The 17940-nt window shown below is 44.2% G+C and overlaps 1 protein-coding gene and 1 pseudogene across 1 annotated transcript in view; one reads left to right on the forward strand and one right to left on the reverse strand.

The window, feature by feature from the left end:
* LOC109928196 overlaps nucleotides 1-6382 on the reverse strand; it is a 73276-nt pseudogene extending 66894 nt beyond the window's left edge.
* LOC109928198 (gastrula zinc finger protein XlCGF8.2DB-like) overlaps nucleotides 1-17940 on the forward strand; it is a 41269-nt gene that overhangs the window by 14554 nt on the left and 8775 nt on the right. The gene's annotated exons all lie outside the window — the stretch shown is intronic.

The raw sequence follows: 17940 nt of genomic DNA on the forward strand, positions 1-17940 counted from the left end.
TTATCACTGTAGTTTGCTTGACAGTAGATAAACCTCTTCTGACTTTGTCTCAATAAAGTTGATAGTTGATTAACAACTGCTCTACTTCCAAGTCTGTTCCTGACTTAAAAAAAGGCGTGCAGACCCAACCATCTGTCCCAAAATCAGACAATGTTGAATGTCAGTCCAGGCAGGGAGCTGGTCAAAGGAATGTTTAAGGCACGTGGAGAGGGTTGGTGCTAGTGGTGGGAAGTGTTCTTTCTGGAGACATCCCACCTGAAACCTTGACCATTAACTTACCACTTTCACAAGATGAGTGGCCCGCTAAGTATTTCCCCATTTTTATTTGTTTGTCTCCACTCAAACTGCGGGGCTTTGTCCAGTCTTCAGATAGTGATAAATTTGTAAAAGACATGGTCTCAGCTGGCGTATTATCTCCCAGTTCGGTGGCCTGCCTTTTAGGAAGGAATTGAAGCATTAGAGACAGTGCAGGATTTTTAAAACTCATTGATTGCCCTGAAGAAAGTGACAGTGAGGTGCTTTTTGAAATTGCTTTAGTCTTTGGGTGTAGACAAACCTATGAGGCAGTTCCAAGATTTTGAGCCAGCGATCCTGAAGGAATGGTGATGTAGTTTCAAGTCATAATACTGCCTGACTTGGTGGGGAACTCAGAGAGGGAGGTATTGCTATGTATCTGCTGGTTGTTTCCTTCATAAGAACTGGGAGCAGGAGTAGGCAAGTTTGGCCCTCAAGCCAGCTTCACCATTTGGAATGATTATAGCTGATTTGTGGTTTTCAGGCATCATAGTGTTGGAAGGTGCCTGGTAGGTTGTTGCAGTGCATTTTGTAGTTGGCACACATTCTAAAACTAATTGCTGTCTATACATTTCCCTGCCTGTTTGTAAGTAGAATGTTGTTTAACTTTTGATCTTTACTCAACAGTGGTCTGCCACAGCCGCTGCTATTGAACTCTTGCTTTGTAAGAACTGCAACAACACTGCCATAACAGTAGAGGTAGAGTTTAATTCACACAATCTCAGACCCAGTTGTTGTGGGGAGGGTAAAGAAGTGGTACTTTGCTACACTGGCAAGCTTACAAGCATGCAGAGAGAGATCTGAATCTAAAAAGGTCGAGATTATCAAATTAATAACACTTTAGGTACAAAATCAATGTCTTGCTATTAAGACAGAATTTAAAAAGTCCAGAGCTGGAGTCAGAAGTCTTCAGTTCCTTTCTAGGTAGCGGGGTGGCTAGTCGAAAGTTCAGGAGCTGTAAGCAGTTTCTTCTCTTTAAAAAAATCCTTCAGAGCATCTGAGGGTTATTCCTGAAATGTAATTTCTAATTTGATGTTTTCACAAAAGAATATTAATTTTTGCAGAGAACACAAATACAGATTTCTGCCTAATTTTACACAGGCCAGAGGCTTGACCTTTGTAGCCCAGACTTGGGGGTGCAGGGGAGGGTTGAGATCACCAGTAGACAAATTATGAAACATCATTCATCCCTTAACTGACTGCAATTTCAAAACTGTATAATTAAAAAGCAGTTGGTTTCGTCACTGGATGCATATTGTGACCAAGCCTTCTTGGCAAGGAAAATAGAGACAAAGGGAATTGAGACAAAGGCTTGCACAGTCGATTAAACAACTGTTGATGACCCATCTTAGAGGTTAAGTGGAGCAATGGACAGATCTCCTTGAAGGACAGATGTAACTGCAATTGTTCTGCACTGGGGTTTTTGTTGGACACAATGAGTTTTTTTTTTGACAGTTTATGACACAATAGTTTATCATTGCAGTTCCATCAAGGAGGCACATAAGCTGTTGATTGTCTGGGTAACTTTGTAAAAGTCTGTTTAGAAGTCAAAGTTACTGTTCATTCCAGTCGCATGAGTAAAGCTTTGTCAGGCCATTTAATATGTTTTAAAAATTCAGTAAATATAGATGGATAAATATTAAAGTTGGTTTAAAATGTACTGTACAGTATATATGAGGAAAAGCAAAGGTCCCAACACTGACCACGACAAATCCATTACAAACATTCCTCCAGTTGAATACATCTATTCTCTGTTTTCTGTCACTCAGCCCACTCTGTATCTATGTCACTGCTGCCCCTTTCATTCCATGACCTCTAACTTTGCTCACAGGTCTGTTGTGTGGCACTGTATCAGATACCTTTTGGAAGTCCACATCAACTGTATTGCCCTGATGAACATTGCTAACTTTATGAAAAATTTCCAGTTTATTAGCATTAATTTTAAGGCAAAATTGTAGTTAACTCTGATTAATTAACTAGTAATTATTGATACGATTTTCAATTTGCCCCTAATGAAAACTTCCAGAAGATTTTTACAACTGGGGCCCAACATTTACAATTCTTCTGTCCTTTGGCACCCGTCTAAGGAAGATCAAAAAATTACGGCAGTGCCTCTGCAATTTCCACTCTCACTTCCCTCAGTGTCCTTGGTTGCATCTCTTCTGGTTCCAGTGCCTATTATGTTTAAGGACAGAAAACCTACACAGTATGTCTTAATTATCAATAATAAACCCCTTGAGGGTGTCTGAATTCACAACAAAATTCAATTGCTGCAGTTATTTGTGAACTTGTTGATGTCTCAGTAGATGGGATGACTGAGTGAATCCCTTGCCACACTCAGAGCAAGTGAATGGTCTCTCCCCAGTGTGAAGACGCTGGTGTACAGTGAGTTGCGATGAGTGTTTGAACCCTGTCCCACAGTAAGAGCACCTGAATGGTCTCTCATCTGTATGAACTCGCTGGTGTGCCTGCAGAATGGACGAGGCAGTGAATCCCTTGCCACACTCGGAGCAGGTGAATGGCTTTTCCCCAGTGTGAGATCTCTGGTGGGTCAGCAGGTGGGTTAGCTGAGTGAATCCCTTTCCGCACTCAGAGCAGGCGAATGGTCGCTCCCCAGTGTGAATTCGCTGGTGTGTCAGCAGATGAGTTAACTGAGTGAATCCCTTCCCACACATGGCGCAAATGAATGGCCTATCTCCAGTGTGAACTCGCTGGTGTAGAGTGAGTTGAGATGATCGCTTGAAGCCAGCCCCACAGTGAGAGCACCTGAATGGCCTCTCGTCAGTGTGAACACGTTGATGGGACATTTGCTCCTCAGAACTTTTAGAGCACTTCCCGCACTCCGGGCATTTAAAAGGTCTCTTGTCAGTGTGAACTCGCTGGTGTCTCAGCACATTGGACAACTGAGTGAATCCTTTTCCACAGTCGGAACAGGTGAATGGCTTCTCCCCACTGTGAACTCGCTGGTGTGTCAACAGGTGGGTGAACTGAGTGAAACCTTTCCCACAGTCAGAGCAGGTGAATGGCCTCTCCCCAGTGTGAATTCTCTGGTGTGTCAGCAGATCAGATAACTGCGTGAACCCCTTCCTACACTTGGTGCAGGTGAATGGCCTCTCCCCAGTGTGAATGCGCCGGTGAATTTCCACCTTTGATGGGGAAATAAATCCCTTACCACAGTCTCCACATTTCCATGGTTTCTCCCCACTGTGACTGCATTTATGTTTTGACAGGCCAGATGATCGGCTGAATCCTCGTCCACACATAGAACATGTGAATGGTTTCTCTCCAATGTGAACAGTGCTGTTTTCTTCCATGTTCAAAATCCAATGATATTCAGGTCAAGACAAATTGGGTGACTGTCAGATCCTGATATGACATCTGGTTTAGTTGCTTGACTGCAAATCCTATCCTTGCGATAGCCTGTGAAATTTGTTTAAAACAGGTTAAAAAAAGTGAGAGAGAATCAGAAACTCATAAAGGCAAGTTGAGAAATTGAACTGAATAAATTTGGTAATTTGTGGGGCTGGCACTAGGAGAAAGTTATCATTAAAGCTGAGGGATTGTCATAAAAACTCAAATTGTTCACAAATGTCTTTCAGGGAAGGGAACATGCCACTTGGTCTGGTCCTATACAAAACTCTAACCTGTAATAGGGTGAGGCGGGAGTGTGGGTGGTTGAGGTCCTAGACAGAAAAAATGATTTTGGAGAGGCAGAGAGTGAAGGATTTACATTGTCCACGACTTGGGCATAACACCACACCCAGTCCAGATTTACAGAAGACTTTGGCCTCTGTAGGAGAGTAAAAGAAAGGGAGAGGCAGGTGGTGAAGGAGAGGGATGTGATACATCTTTCAACGTGATCAGAATTTTAACGGAAATTTCCCGAACCTTCAACTTTCACTATCCAGAATGTGAACACCATCACTTCCCAGTCACACACTGTCCTGACTTGACTGACATCTAGTACCGGATTAGCAGAAATTTTCTCCATTTAAATATTGGAAGATTGAAGCCATTACCTTCATTCCCTTTCTCAACTGTAATCCGTCACTGCCGACTCCATCCATCTCCCTGGCAAATGTCTGAGGCTGAGCCAGACTGTTCACAATCACGGTGAAATATTTCACCCCAACTACATATCCACATCATCACAAAGACCCTCTATTGCCACCTCAGTAACATCACCTAACTCTAACCTAGTCTGTGTTCATCTGTTGCAGAAACTCTCATCCATTCCTTTGTCTCCAATAGACTTAGCTATCCAAATACACTCCTAAACAGATATTAAATACTCCGACATCAGTGGCTGTTCTATTAGTTACCAAGGCTACAATATCTGGAATTTCCTCTCAAATTCCCTGTCTCTCTACCTCCCTTTCCTCCTTTAAGATGTTCTGTCATACCTTATTATTAGGCAAAATGTTTGGTCACCTGCTGTAACATCTTTATATGTACCAAGTGTCAAACGTCACATTCTGACATTTTTTGTGAAATAGAGACAGAGATGTACAGCATGGAAACAGACCTTTTGGTCCAACTCGTCCATGCAAAACACATCCTAAATTAATCTAGTCCCATTTGCCAGCATTTGGCCCATATAACTCTAGACCCTTCCTATTCATATAAACATCCAGATGCCTTTTAAATGTTGTAATTGTATCAGCCTCCACCACTTCCTCTGGCAGCTCATTCCATACACACACCACCCACTGTGTGAAAAAGTTGCCCCTTAGGTCCCTTTTAAATCTCTCCGCTCTCACCTTAAACCAATGCCCTCTAGTTTTGGACTCTCCTACCCTGGGGAAAAGACCTTGACTATTCACCCTATCCATGCCCCTCATGAATTTACAAACGTCTATAAGGTCACCATCAGCCTTCAATGATCCAGGAAAAATAGCCCCAGCCTATTCAGCTTCTCCCTGTAGTTCAAACTCTCCAACCCTGGCAACATCCTTGTAAATCTTTTCTGAAACCTTTAAAGTTTCATTACATCTTTCCTATAGCAGGGAGACCAGAACTGAATGCAGTATTCCAAAAGTGGTCGAACCTATGTCCTGTACAAATGCCTTGGAATGTTGTATTACCTTGTAATCATGGTAAAATACAGGTTGTTATTGCTGGTTTGTACATATGATACCATTACTTCATCATCATTGGGTGAATAACTTCTTATCTATCAGCACTGTAGATCAGAGCACATCTGAGAAAAAAAATTAAAAACCATGAGTGATCTGGGTGGAGTCATTAGGGAGAAACTGTTCCCACTTGTAAATGGATCAGCAACAAGACGGCCGAGATTTAAAGTGATTTGCAAATGAACAAGTCTGATGCAAGATAAAACTGTATCACATAATGGGTGATTTGTGACTGGAATACACCGCCTGGAAGTGCAGTAGAGGTAGGTTCAATTAAGGCATTCAGTAATGCATTAGGGTTACTCAAAGATAAACAATGTGCAAAGATACAGGGAAAAATCAGGCAGATGGCACTAAGCCATAATGCTCATTGGAGAGATGGTGCAGGCAACATGGGCCCAGAGGCCTCCTTGGACATCATAAGACTTCTGTGACTCTGTATCTACACCATCTGAACTGCATAAGTTCAAGGTCAAACATCTACGTTTCAGCCGTGAGGATCCTTTCTTTCCATCCCGCTGCTCTGCCTTATCAGTAGGACACTGGGTGCAAAAGGCTAATGCAGCTCGTTAGACAAGTTGTCTCCATTCAGAAACCATTTCTGAAGAAGGGTCTAGGCCCGAAACGTCAGCTTTCCTGCTGCTCTGATGGTGCTTGGCCTGCTGTGTCCATCCAGCTCAACACCTTTTTATCTCAGCAAGTTCCTCCCAGTCATTCCAAACATTGCCCCCTATAAACATGGCTACTACGCACGGCACTAACAGTCAGTGCCCTTAATAAAGATGGCGACCAACACCCTGGGGCCTAACTTCGGCAAAAAGCCTCCAGTTGACAACTCACCCTCACTCTGTGCAAAGAGGGCACTGATAACTTCTTTTTCGCGGTTTTAGATTTACACAAACTGTTCAGGAATCCTCCCCGCACCCGCCGTATCCATCGCTCCCTCCGCCCCGCCTCACTCTCACCGTTTTGGGACCGAAGACAAAAAAAAATTCATAGACCGTTATTAATAATTCCGCGCATGCTCCGTACGCCGACAAGGACTACGCCTGCGCACTGCTCTCCTGTTTGTGGACAGAGGACGTTCACCGCGGGGAATGATGGGCTTCAGTTCAGTTTGGCAAGGGGAGCTCTGTTCATAGACAACACCAATAACAACAGTGTGCATTGATATAACACCTTTAACATTTTAAAAACTTCCTGCGACAACTCCATGAGCTTGCGTAACCATTACATTTACCTTTGTTTTTTAATTGAAAGAACAGAACAGCTGGGCCATCCTTGCACCCTGCTTCCTGTATGGACTCCATTCCATTCTCCAAGTTCCTCCGTCTCTGCCGCATATGTTCGGATGAGGCTCCCCTTCTAGCCCCACCTCCTCCCTTTTATTCCATCTTCTGACCCTCCCCTCCAGCCATCAACTGGATTCATCCCTCCCATCGACCATCCAGTTTGTACCTACTGGCGGTGTCCACCTATCACCACCATTCCGCTTCTACCCCTCCTCCCCTTTCTTTATCTGCAGCTCAGCCTACCCCCACATCCAGTCCTGAAGAAGGGTAATACCCGAAAAGTTGACTTCTCCTTTTCACCAGCAGCTGCCTGCCTGCTCTGTTCTCCCAGCCTCCTGTTTGTCTACCTTGGTTTCCAGCATCTGCAGTTTATTTTGACTGTAGTCCTGTGAAGGTATCTCAGTGCCCTGACCTTAAACATGAAAAGGTCAGGGAACCACTTCACCAGAGAGGGTTTAAAATGGCAGATCGACTGTGAAAAGAGGCAGTTGTGGTGTTGGGAAACAGAACATGATAGGAATTTACAGCGAGGAAAGAGGCCATTTGGCCTTGGCTAGCTGTTTTGAAACAGCAATTATGATTGATTGATGGAAGTATTTGTGCTCGTCAAAACACTGGGCAGTGAGATCTGTCACACCACCACCCAGATTTCATCTTCCACAACTATCATGATGTTCAGTGCTTCACAACATCTCACAGCCCTTCTCTTTCCTGGTTCCCTCCCACTCTGTGTTTGTTCTTGATCTTTTGCTCCAGTGACATTTGTAGTTTTGGTGTGAAATGTTCTGCCCGAGCTGCTTTGCACACAAAAACAGTCAGAAACTTGCATTATTTCCACTGTTCACACCACGGCAATTGAACCATCATTCCCTCACTAGGGACTGAGCCTGGATCGTGGTGGTGAAAGCGCTGAATTCTAACCAGTGGACTAGCTGGGAAACAACTTCATAGCTTCGCTACTCATCCTATTTGCCATTTGATTTTTGTATTCCAACCATTTTCATGAGAGAGAAGTTTCTCCTTCAAATGATGTGTTAAAGCATGGTGGCTCAGTAGTTAGCACTGCTGCCTCATAGCGCCAGGGATCCAAGTTCGATTGCACCCTTGGGGTGGAATGTTTGCACATTCTCCCTGTGTCTGTGTGGCTTTCCTCCCACAGTCCAAAGATGTGCAGGGGCTTGGTGGATTGGCTGTGTTAAATTGTCTCTAGTGTTCTGGGATGTGTAGATCAGGTGGGTTATAGGGGGATGGGTCTGGGTGGGATGCTTTGGACTTGTTGGGCCAAAGGGCCTGTTTCCACACCGTAGGGATTCTATGAACAGAAATAACTCTCTTGGTCTGTGCCAGCAATCATTGTTGTTCACCTGAACATGCAATCCGCACCATCATAGAATACCTACGGTGTGGAAACAGGCCCTTCGGCCCAACAAGTCCACACCGAACCCCAGAGCATCCCACCCAGCCCCACCCCCCGACAACCCACCCAAGCCACACCTCCCTGAACACCATGGGCAATCCAGCACGGCCAATCCACCTAACCTGCACATCTTTGGACTGTGGGAGGAAACCGGAGCAACTGGAGGAAACCCACACAGGCACGGGGAGAACGTGCAAACTCCACACAGACTGTCGCCCGAGGCTGGAATCGAACCCGGGTGCCTGGCGCTGTGAGGCAGCAGTTTTAACCACTGTGCCACCGTGCCGCCCATCCTCCTCTAGGATAGTTCCTGGAGCCCAAACTGTTTGGCCATGATTTTTGTTGACTTCCCTCATATGTGCCTCAGTGTCACGCCATGTTTTCTAATGTCCCTGGGAAACCGTCTGGGGATGTTTCATGAGGGTAAAGGCGTGAGGCCATATGTTCTGAGGAAGAGTCATCAGACCTGAAACGTTAGCTCCGATTTTTTCTTAACAGATGCTGCCAGACCTGCTGAGCTTTTGCAACAACTTCTGTTTTCATTTGTGAGAGATCACATGACCTGTCCCTGAAGGATATAAACTGAAAATTCTCCTCTTGATATTTACCTCCTGACACATTTTAACATGAAGCCACACAACGTATGTAATAAAGATTCAATAGATAGTTGAAAAGAGCATTGGATAATTATTTCAATAGGAACAATGTTATAGCAAAAAGGCTGGAAATTGACAATAAGTAAAAATGCTCAGAGAGCCAGTGCAGTCATGATGGGCTGAATGATCTCTGTCTGCATCATAACAATTCTGATTCTGAAACCTCAGTTGTGAAGAAGGGTCACTCGACTCAAAACGTTCACTGATTTTTCTCCACAAATGCTGCCAGACCTGTGGACCTTTCCCAGCAATTTTTGATTCTGAAACCTCTGCTGGGAATTTGCAAGGAATCTCCCAATGGATCACTTTAACCCCTCAGACATGACACCAGGCTTGCATTTACACCAGTGTTGTTGGTATTTCAATCAGAGAATCATCTGAGCGGAGAAAAAGGACAATGGGTCAGTCCTGTCGGTGCCAGTTCCCTCTTTTCCCTGTCACAATGTATACCACACTGCTGCTTGAGGATCCTAAAGAGGGCACTGCGAGTGACAGGTTAGAATGAATAATAATTAGCTTTATTGTCACAGGTACTCAAATGAATACAATGAAAAGTCACCACTTACAGCGCTATCTTAGGTACCTAAGTACACGTCCTTAAGTACAAATTCTTAGGAAAAATAAATTAGAAAAATAAAGAAATAAAGTTCAAAATAACAATCTTTCCAACCCAGGCCATGCCAGGACCGAGCATCTCGTCAATGCTGGGCATCACCTTGAGGCTCTTGAGGCCAGGACACCTCGCTGGAATCATCTCGAGGCCGCAAGTCAATGCTGAGGCCACACTGGGCTACCTAGAGACTGCCACATCGGTTTGAGGACTGCTACACCAGGCCACCGAAAGACCGTCATGCCAGGCTGGGAGACCGCCATGCCAGGCTGAGAGACCACCACACTGGGCTGAGAGGCTGTCACACTGAGCCGAGAGATTGCCATGCCAGGCAGAGAGATCACCATGGCGGGCCACTGAGAGACCATCACCCCAGGCTGAGCGGCTGTCATGCCGAGCCAAGTGATCAACACACTGGGCTAAGATATCGCCTTGCTGCATCTGTGCTGAAGCTGAGAGTCCGAGTCCACGCTGAGGACTGGAGTCCAAGTCCGCACCAAGGCCAGGAGTTCAGGACATTGCTGAGAAGAAAGAAGGGGGAAAAGAAAAACACAAAAGAGGAAAATAAAGGAAAAGAAACCGACAGAGTGGATGAGCTCTGACTGAGGAATCCTACTCTGCTGCCATCTTGGTTGAGTAACTAACCTGAAATGTTGACAGGAGTGGGACTTCAATCCATGCCTTCATAGAGATTGAAACACCAATGAACTTGCCTCAGGTCACTTAGCCAGGCTACTTTGTTTTATTTTACTCACTGCTTTGATTGGTATTGATACTGAATTAAAAACACAATAAAGCTAGGATCAGCAAGTGAACACTTGACATATCTAGCCTGTTTAAAATAAAACCATGGCTGGTGTGCCTCTGATACCACTATTTATTTCAGATCCCAGGAACCTATGAGATGATTGCAGTGAATGATTCATGTAATTTGCCCAGACGCTTATTACTTGGGGTCAGTCAATCATTCCTGTCTTGCCATCTAACACAGACCTGTCCCTATTGTTCTTGCAACAGAATGACTCCTGATGTTACAGTCAGAAAAACCTGCTCAGCAACTCAGGCAACATCTGTGAGACAACAGAAGAGAAATAACATTTCAGTTCGAGGACCTGTCAGAACTGGGAAAAGTGAGAGAAAGAATAGGTTTGAAAAAAATCCAGAAACTGGGAAAGGGGGAGAGGGCAAAATAATGAAAGGAAAGCTCTGTGATAGGATTGAAGTAAGGAAAGATTAAATAACAAATATGAGATTGGAGAAAGGCAGAAGGAGATGTGGATGTAACAATCAAAGAAACAGGAGATGGGAGAGCCATCTGGACCAATCAGCTGTCTCTGCTCTGGGAATGTTTTACTTCCTCATTCAACCAGATCACTTCTGCTGAACACTGAGAACTCACAATTCCATCCTCTCCATTATAAGGGATAAACATTTCATTGATCAAACCCACACAGTAGGAAAATAAATTATAATTGTGAATTAGATAATATTCAGGGGCAAATCCATAATATTTCAGAAGTTTTAATTAGATCCCCCTCAGCCTTCTAACTCCATTGAGTACAGACCAAGAATCCTCAAACTTTCCTCATATGACAAGCCCTTTCAACCTGGGATCATTCCTTTAAATCTTTTCTAGACTGCCTCAACACTAGCACATCCTTCCTTAGATACAGGGCCCAAAATTGCTCACAATAATCCAAGTGTGGTCTGAATAGACCCTTATACAGCCTCAACAGTACATCTCTGTTCTTGTTTTCTCGCCCTCTTGAAACTATTTGTGAATTCTACTTCCAAGATGGCAGTGGAGTAGCAGGGCTGTGTGCGGGCTCCTGCCTGGAGCTCAACCGCTCTCATCTGCTTTCTTTATTTTCGCTCTTTTTACTTCTGCTCGTCATTTTTCATTTTTCTTTTGCTTTAGCGGGTTAGTCAGCAGCGGTGAGATTGGGCCTTGCGTGAAGTGGCAGCAACCTCCCAGGGACTGGAGGCAGCAGCAAGGACATCCTCCTTCAGGGCTGGTGACTGTGGCAGTGGTGGCACAGCTCCTCCAGTGATCGGAGGCAGTAGTGATGTCAAACTCTTCACGATGGTGGCACACCTCGGAACAGGGTGTGACTCTTGGCGCAGCAGCGGCCTGGCCTGGCAGCAGAGCCAGGGAATCTTGGCTGCTGTAGACCTAACATGGGACCCCTGGAATTGGCCAGGCAGTGGCTGCAGCAGTATTTAAAGTATTGGCAAAGATCTGTAGCTCGGGTTGTGGATGAGGTTGTTGACTTACTCGCTGAGCTGGCTTGTTTTCATTCAGACGTTTCATCACCATGCTCGGTGACATCATCAGTGGAGCCTCTGAAGAAGTGATATTGTTCTACTTTGCTTGGACTTTATACTGTTTGGTCCATTAGGGTGAGTAGTGTCATTTCTGGTTTTGATCTGTATGGGATGTATATGGGGTCCAATTCTACGTGTTTGTTGATTGCATTACGGGTGGAGAACCATGCCTCTAGGAATTCCCGTGCACGTCTATGTTTGGCTTGGGCTACTATAGTTACCTTGTCCCAGTTAAACTGATGGCCTTCATTGTCTTGAGTGTACCGATATTAAGGAGAGTTTGTCGTGCCGTTTTGCTGCTAGCTGATGTTCATGTATTCTGATGGCTAGTTTTCTTCCTGCCTGTCCAATGTAATGTTTGTGGCAGTCATTGCATGGTATTTTGTAAACCACATTGGTTCTGCATGTTGTGTGAATAGGGTTTTTAATCCTTGTAAGTGTTTGTCATAGAGTGGCTGTGGGCTTGTGGGCCACCATGATTCTTAGTGGTTAAAGGAGCCTTGTTGTCAGTTCCGATAGGTTCTTGATGTAGGGCAGTGTGGCCAGTGTGCTAGAGCATACTGTGTCCTCTTGTTGTTGTCTGTTTAGTAGGCATCTGCAGAGTCTCCTGGCATCGTCAGGGAGCAGAGCCAGGGACTCCTGGTTTTGCTCGTGGTAGGCCCAGAGAGAGGACTCCTGGTTACTGGTGAGGTGGTCGAAACAGTGGAACCGGGGACTCATCATTGTGAGCCAAGTGTGGGTTCAGCATGGGACTCTGCATCAGCAAGGTGGGCTCAGTAGCGAAGAGATGGTGCCTAAAAGCGTGGCAACCCCTATGTTGGTGGGTCCAGTGTAGGTGGCGGCAAGGCAGTGCAGGATGGGTAGTGGTGCAGGTGTTGCTGGTGAGCTAGCTCGGGATGCATGGTGAAGATAGAGAAGAAAAGATAGCTACTTTACCAGTTAGATCTTTTAACTCTGTTTATTCGTAAACTTTTCAAAGTGGCACTGGACTGTGGCACCAGTTTAAACTGTTTACTATATTTTACCGTAATATTCACTGTAAGCCAAAGTTGTCTATTTAGGACAGAGATGATACTTTTCTCTAGGGGGTGGTGAATCTGTATTACATAGGGTTATTGAGGCTGTGCTGATAAGTATATTCAAGGCTGAGATAGATCATTTCTTTTTAATAATTAAGGAAATTAAGAGTTAGAACATAGACTAGTGCAGCACAGGAATGGGCCCTTTGGCCCACAATGTTGTGCTGAACATGATGCCAAATGAAACTAATCCCTTCTGCCTGCCCTTGGTCCATATCCCTCCATTCATCGTATATTTATATGCTTATCTAAAACTCCCTTAAATACCCCTATCGTATCTGCCTCTATTACCAACCCTGGCAGTGTGTTGCAGACTCCTACCAATCTCTGTGTAAAAACTTGCCCTTCACATCTCCTTTGAACTTTCCTCCTCTAACCTTAAATGCATTCCACACTACACCATCCCCCACTAGTATTAGACATCTGAAATCTGGGAGAAAGGTTCTGAACATCAACCTATGTATATATCTCATAATTTTATAGACTTCTATCAAGTCTTCCCTCAGCCTCCGCCGCTCAAGAGAAAATAACCCGAGTTTTCTAACCTTTCGTTATAGCTCATACCCTCTAATCTAGGCAGCATCCTGGCAAACCTCTTCTGGACTCTTTTCAAAGCCTCCATATTCTTCCTGTAATGTGGTGAACAAAATTGAATGCAATACTCTAAGTGGGGCCTAACCAACATTTTATAAAGCTGCAACGTGACATCCTGGCTCTTGTACTCAATTCCTTGACCAATAAAGGCAAGCACGCCATACACATCCTTTACCACCTTATCTACTTGCATTTCTACTTTCAGGGAGCTTTGGACTTGAACCCCAAGATCCTTCTGTACATCAATGCTGTTCAGAATCCTGCCATTAACTGTATATTTTCCTTAACATTTGATCTCACAAAGTGCGCCACCTCACACTTACCTGGATTAAACTCCATCTGCCATTTCTCCACCCATATTTGGAACTGATCTATATCCCACTGTATCCTTTGATAACCTTCTGCATTATCCACAGCTCCACCAATCTTTGTATTGTTTGCAAACTTACTAATCCACCCATCTACATTTTCATCCAAGTCATTGATATATATTATAAACAGCAGGGGTCATAGTATGGATCCCAGTGGAACACTACGAGTCACAGACCTCCAGCTTGAAAAATACCCTTCCACCGCTACCCTCTGTCTTCTATGGGTAAACCAATTCTGAATCCATGCAGCCAAGTAATCATGAGGATTAGACAGGAAACAGCAGTTGAAGGGCATCAGATCAGCCACGATCTCATGCAAGTGGAGAGCAGACCTAATGGGCTAAATGATCTATTTCTGTTCCTGCATCATATGGTCTTACATAAAATCTGAATTTGGTGGAAAAACTCAGCAAGTCTGACAGCATCAATGGAGAGAAAGCAGAGTTAACAATTCAGGTCCAGTGAACTGTCTTCAGAACTTATTCAGAATTTGTCTTATTATGTGTTGAACTTAACTTTCTACTTAGGTGTTTTTTCCATTGCAATATTTGATAAAATTTAATCAGCTCTCTGATTCTCTTACAGCTTCTATTTAGCTTTGTTTCAGGCTCCCTTTGCTCGTCCTGATACTAGGCTGCTTGGTGTAAACACAGACTGATTGCAAATCGACCTACAAAGAAAAGAGAGGGAATGTAAGGCATTCTAAAGTGACAAGTTTACTGATGGCAGTGCAAAGTACGGCGGGATCTGATCTTCCTGATTCTCATATATACATAAATGCACAGTCCATATTATCCGCTTCCAGTCTCTCTAGCCTTGTGCACTTAAAAAAAATTGTAATAGTGCATATTTTAATCATCATTTTAACTGTGAAGATAGTGGAACTGCGATAATATTATGTTGTTCAGGAGATGTGCTGCAAGAAGATACATAACAGGCTTTAGCTAAAAGTTAGACAGAAGTTCTACTAGTCTGGTTTCAAATTCCATGTTAGAAATGACAAGAAACCTCACTGAATTCTGAAACTGGTAGGACATAGACAATAATGGTTGATAGGTTTTTTTCAGTTTGGGGAAATATTTGAAATGGACTTCTCCATGTGTTAGTGTTGGAAGTAATTTCAAAATGTGTGGATGAAACGATGTTTAGAACTAAGCCATGATTAAAATGGTACAGAATTTCGAAGCAACTTAGACAAATTGGTGAGTGGGTGGAGTGGTGGATAGTAGAGGTTGAGATAATACATTTTTGTCGAATGAACATGCAAAGAAAATACAGAGTAAGGGATTCAAATGTAAAGGAGGCGAGGAGCAGAGTGACTAAATTTAATGATTGAAACCGTGTAAGCAGTTAATCAAGCATGCAATGTCCTAAGATTTATTAATAGAGGTTATAGAGTATGAGAGCAAGGGGGTTATGTTGAGACTAAAGGAGACGCCAATATGACCTGAGGTGGCGTATTCTGTGATTGTAGTGCCACATTTTAGGAATGATCTGAAAGCATTAGAGAGAAGAAGTTTAAAAGAATAGTGAGGCGAGGAATAGGGAGAGAGAGCAGTTGAACACGTGGCTACAGGGATGGTGCAGGAGGGAGGGATTCAGATACCTGGATAATTGGGGCTCATTCTGGGGTAGGTGGGACCTCTACAAACGGGATGGTCTACACCTGAACCAGAGGGGCACCAATATCCTGGGGGTGAAATTTGCTAATGCTCTTCGGGAGGGTTTAAATTAATTCAGCAGGGGGATGGGAACCTGAATTGTAGCTCGTGTATACAGGAGGTTGAGAGTAGTGAGGTCATAAATAAGGTTTCAAGGTCGCAGGAGTGTACCGGCAGGCAGGAAGGTGGTTTGAAGTGTGTCTACTTCAATGCCAGGAGCATCCAGAATAAGGTGGGTGAAATTGCAGCATGGGTTGGTACCTGGGACTTCGATGTTGTGGCCATTTTGGAGACATGGATAGAGCAGGGACAGGAATGGTTGTTGCAGGTTCCGGGGTTTAGATGTTTCAATAAGATCAGGGAAGGTGGTCAAAAAGGGGGAGGTGTGGCATTGTTAGTCAAGGACAGTATTACGGTGGCAGAAAGGACGTTTGATGAGAACTCGTCTACTGAGGTAGTATGGGCTGAGGTTAAAACCAGGAAAGGAGAGGTCACCCTGTTGGGAGTTTTCTATAGGCCTCCGAAAAGTTCCAGAGATGTAGAGGAAAAGATTGCAAAGATGATTCTGGATAGGAGCGAAAGTAACAGGGTAGTTGTTATGGGGGACTTTAACTTTCCAAATATTGACTGGAAACGCTATAGTTCGAGTACTTTAGATGGGTCAGTTTTTGTCCAATGTGTGCAGGAGGGTTTCCTGACACAGTATGTAGATAGGCCAACAAGAGGCGAGGCCACATTGGATTTGGTACTGGGTAATGAACCAGGCCAGGTGTTGGATTTGGAGGTAGGTGAGTACTTTGGTGATAGTGACCACAATTCGGTTACGTTTACTTTAGCGATGGAAAGGGATAGGTATATACCGCAGGGCAAGAGTTATAGCTGGGGGAAAGGCAATTATGAGGCGATTAGGCAAGATTTAGGATGCATAGGATGGAGAAGGAAACTGCAGGGGCTGGGCACAATTGAAATGTGGAGCTTGTTCAAGGAACAGCTACTGCGTGTCCTTGAGAAGTATGTACCTGTCAGGCAGGGAGGAAGTGGTCGAGCGAGGGAACCGTGGTTTACTAAAGAAGTTGAATCTCTTGTCAAGAGGAAGAAGGAGGCTTATGTAGAGATGAGGCGTGAAGGCTCAGTTAGGGCGCTTGAGAGTTACAAGTTATCCGGGAAGGACCTAAAGAGAGAGCGAAGAAGAGCCAAGAGGGGACATGAGAAGTCTTTAGCAGGTAGGATCAAGGGAAACCCTAAAGCTTTCTATAGGTATGTCAGGAATAAAAGAATGACTAGAGTAAGATTGGGGCCAGTCAAGGACAGTAGTGGGAAGTTGTGCGTGGAGTCTGAAGAGATAGGAGAGGTGCTAAATGAATATTTTTTGTCAGTATTCACACAGGAAAAAGACAATGTTGTCGAGGAGAATACTGAGATACAGTCTATTAGACTAGACGGGATTGAGGTTCATAAGGAGGAGGTGTTAGCAATTCTGGAAGGTGTGAAAATAGATAAGTCCCCTGGGCTGGATGGGATTTATCCTAGGATTCTCTGGGAAGCTAGAGAGGAGATTGCAGAGCCTTTGGCTTTGATCTTTATGTCATCATTGTCTTCAGGAATAGTGCCGGAAGACTGGAGGATAGCAAATGTTGTCCCCTTGTTCAAGAAGGGGAGTAGAGACAACCCTGGTAATTATAGACCAGTGAGCCTTACTTCAGTTGTAGGTAAAGTGTTGGAAAGGATTATAAGAGATAGGATTTATAATCATCTAGAAAGGAATAATTTGATTAGGGATAGTCAACACGGTTTTGTGAAGGGTAGGTCGTGCCTCACTAACCTTATTGAGTTCTTTGAGAAGGTGACCAAACAGGTGGATGAGGGTAAAGCAGTTGATGTGGTGTATATGGATTTCAGTAAAGCGTTTGATAAGGTTCCCCATGGTAGGCTATTGCAGAAAATACAGAGGCATGGGATTGAGGGTGATTTAGCGGTTTGGATCAGAAATTGACTAGCTGTAAGAAGACAGAGGGTGGTGGTTGATGGGAAATGTTCATCCTGGAGTTCAGTTACTAGTGGTGTACTGCAAGGATCTGTTTTGGGGCCACTGCTGTTTGTCATTTTTATAAATGACCTGGATGAGGGCGTAGAAGGATGGGTTAGTAAATTTGCGGATGACACCAAAGTCGGTGGAGTTGTGGATAGTGCAGAAGGATGTTGCAGGTTACAGAGGGACATAGATAAGCTGCAGAGCTGGGCTGAGAGGTGGCAAATGGAGTTTAATGCGGAAAAGTGTGAGGTGATTCACTTTGGAAGGAGTAACAGGAATACAGAGTACTGGGCTAATGGTAAGATGCTTGGTAGTATGGATGAGCAGAGAGATCTCGGTGTCCATGTGCATAGATCACTGAAAGTTGCCACCCAGGTTGATAGCATTGTTAAGAAGGCGTACGGTATGTTAGGTTTTATTGGTAGAGGGATTGAGTTTCGGAGCCATGAGGTCATGTTGCAGCTGTACAAAACT

The sequence above is a fragment of the Rhincodon typus genome, chromosome 42 (genome assembly GCF_021869965.1).
Source record: "Rhincodon typus isolate 14 chromosome 42, sRhiTyp1.1, whole genome shotgun sequence".
Taxonomy (NCBI): Eukaryota; Metazoa; Chordata; class Chondrichthyes; order Orectolobiformes; family Rhincodontidae; genus Rhincodon; species Rhincodon typus.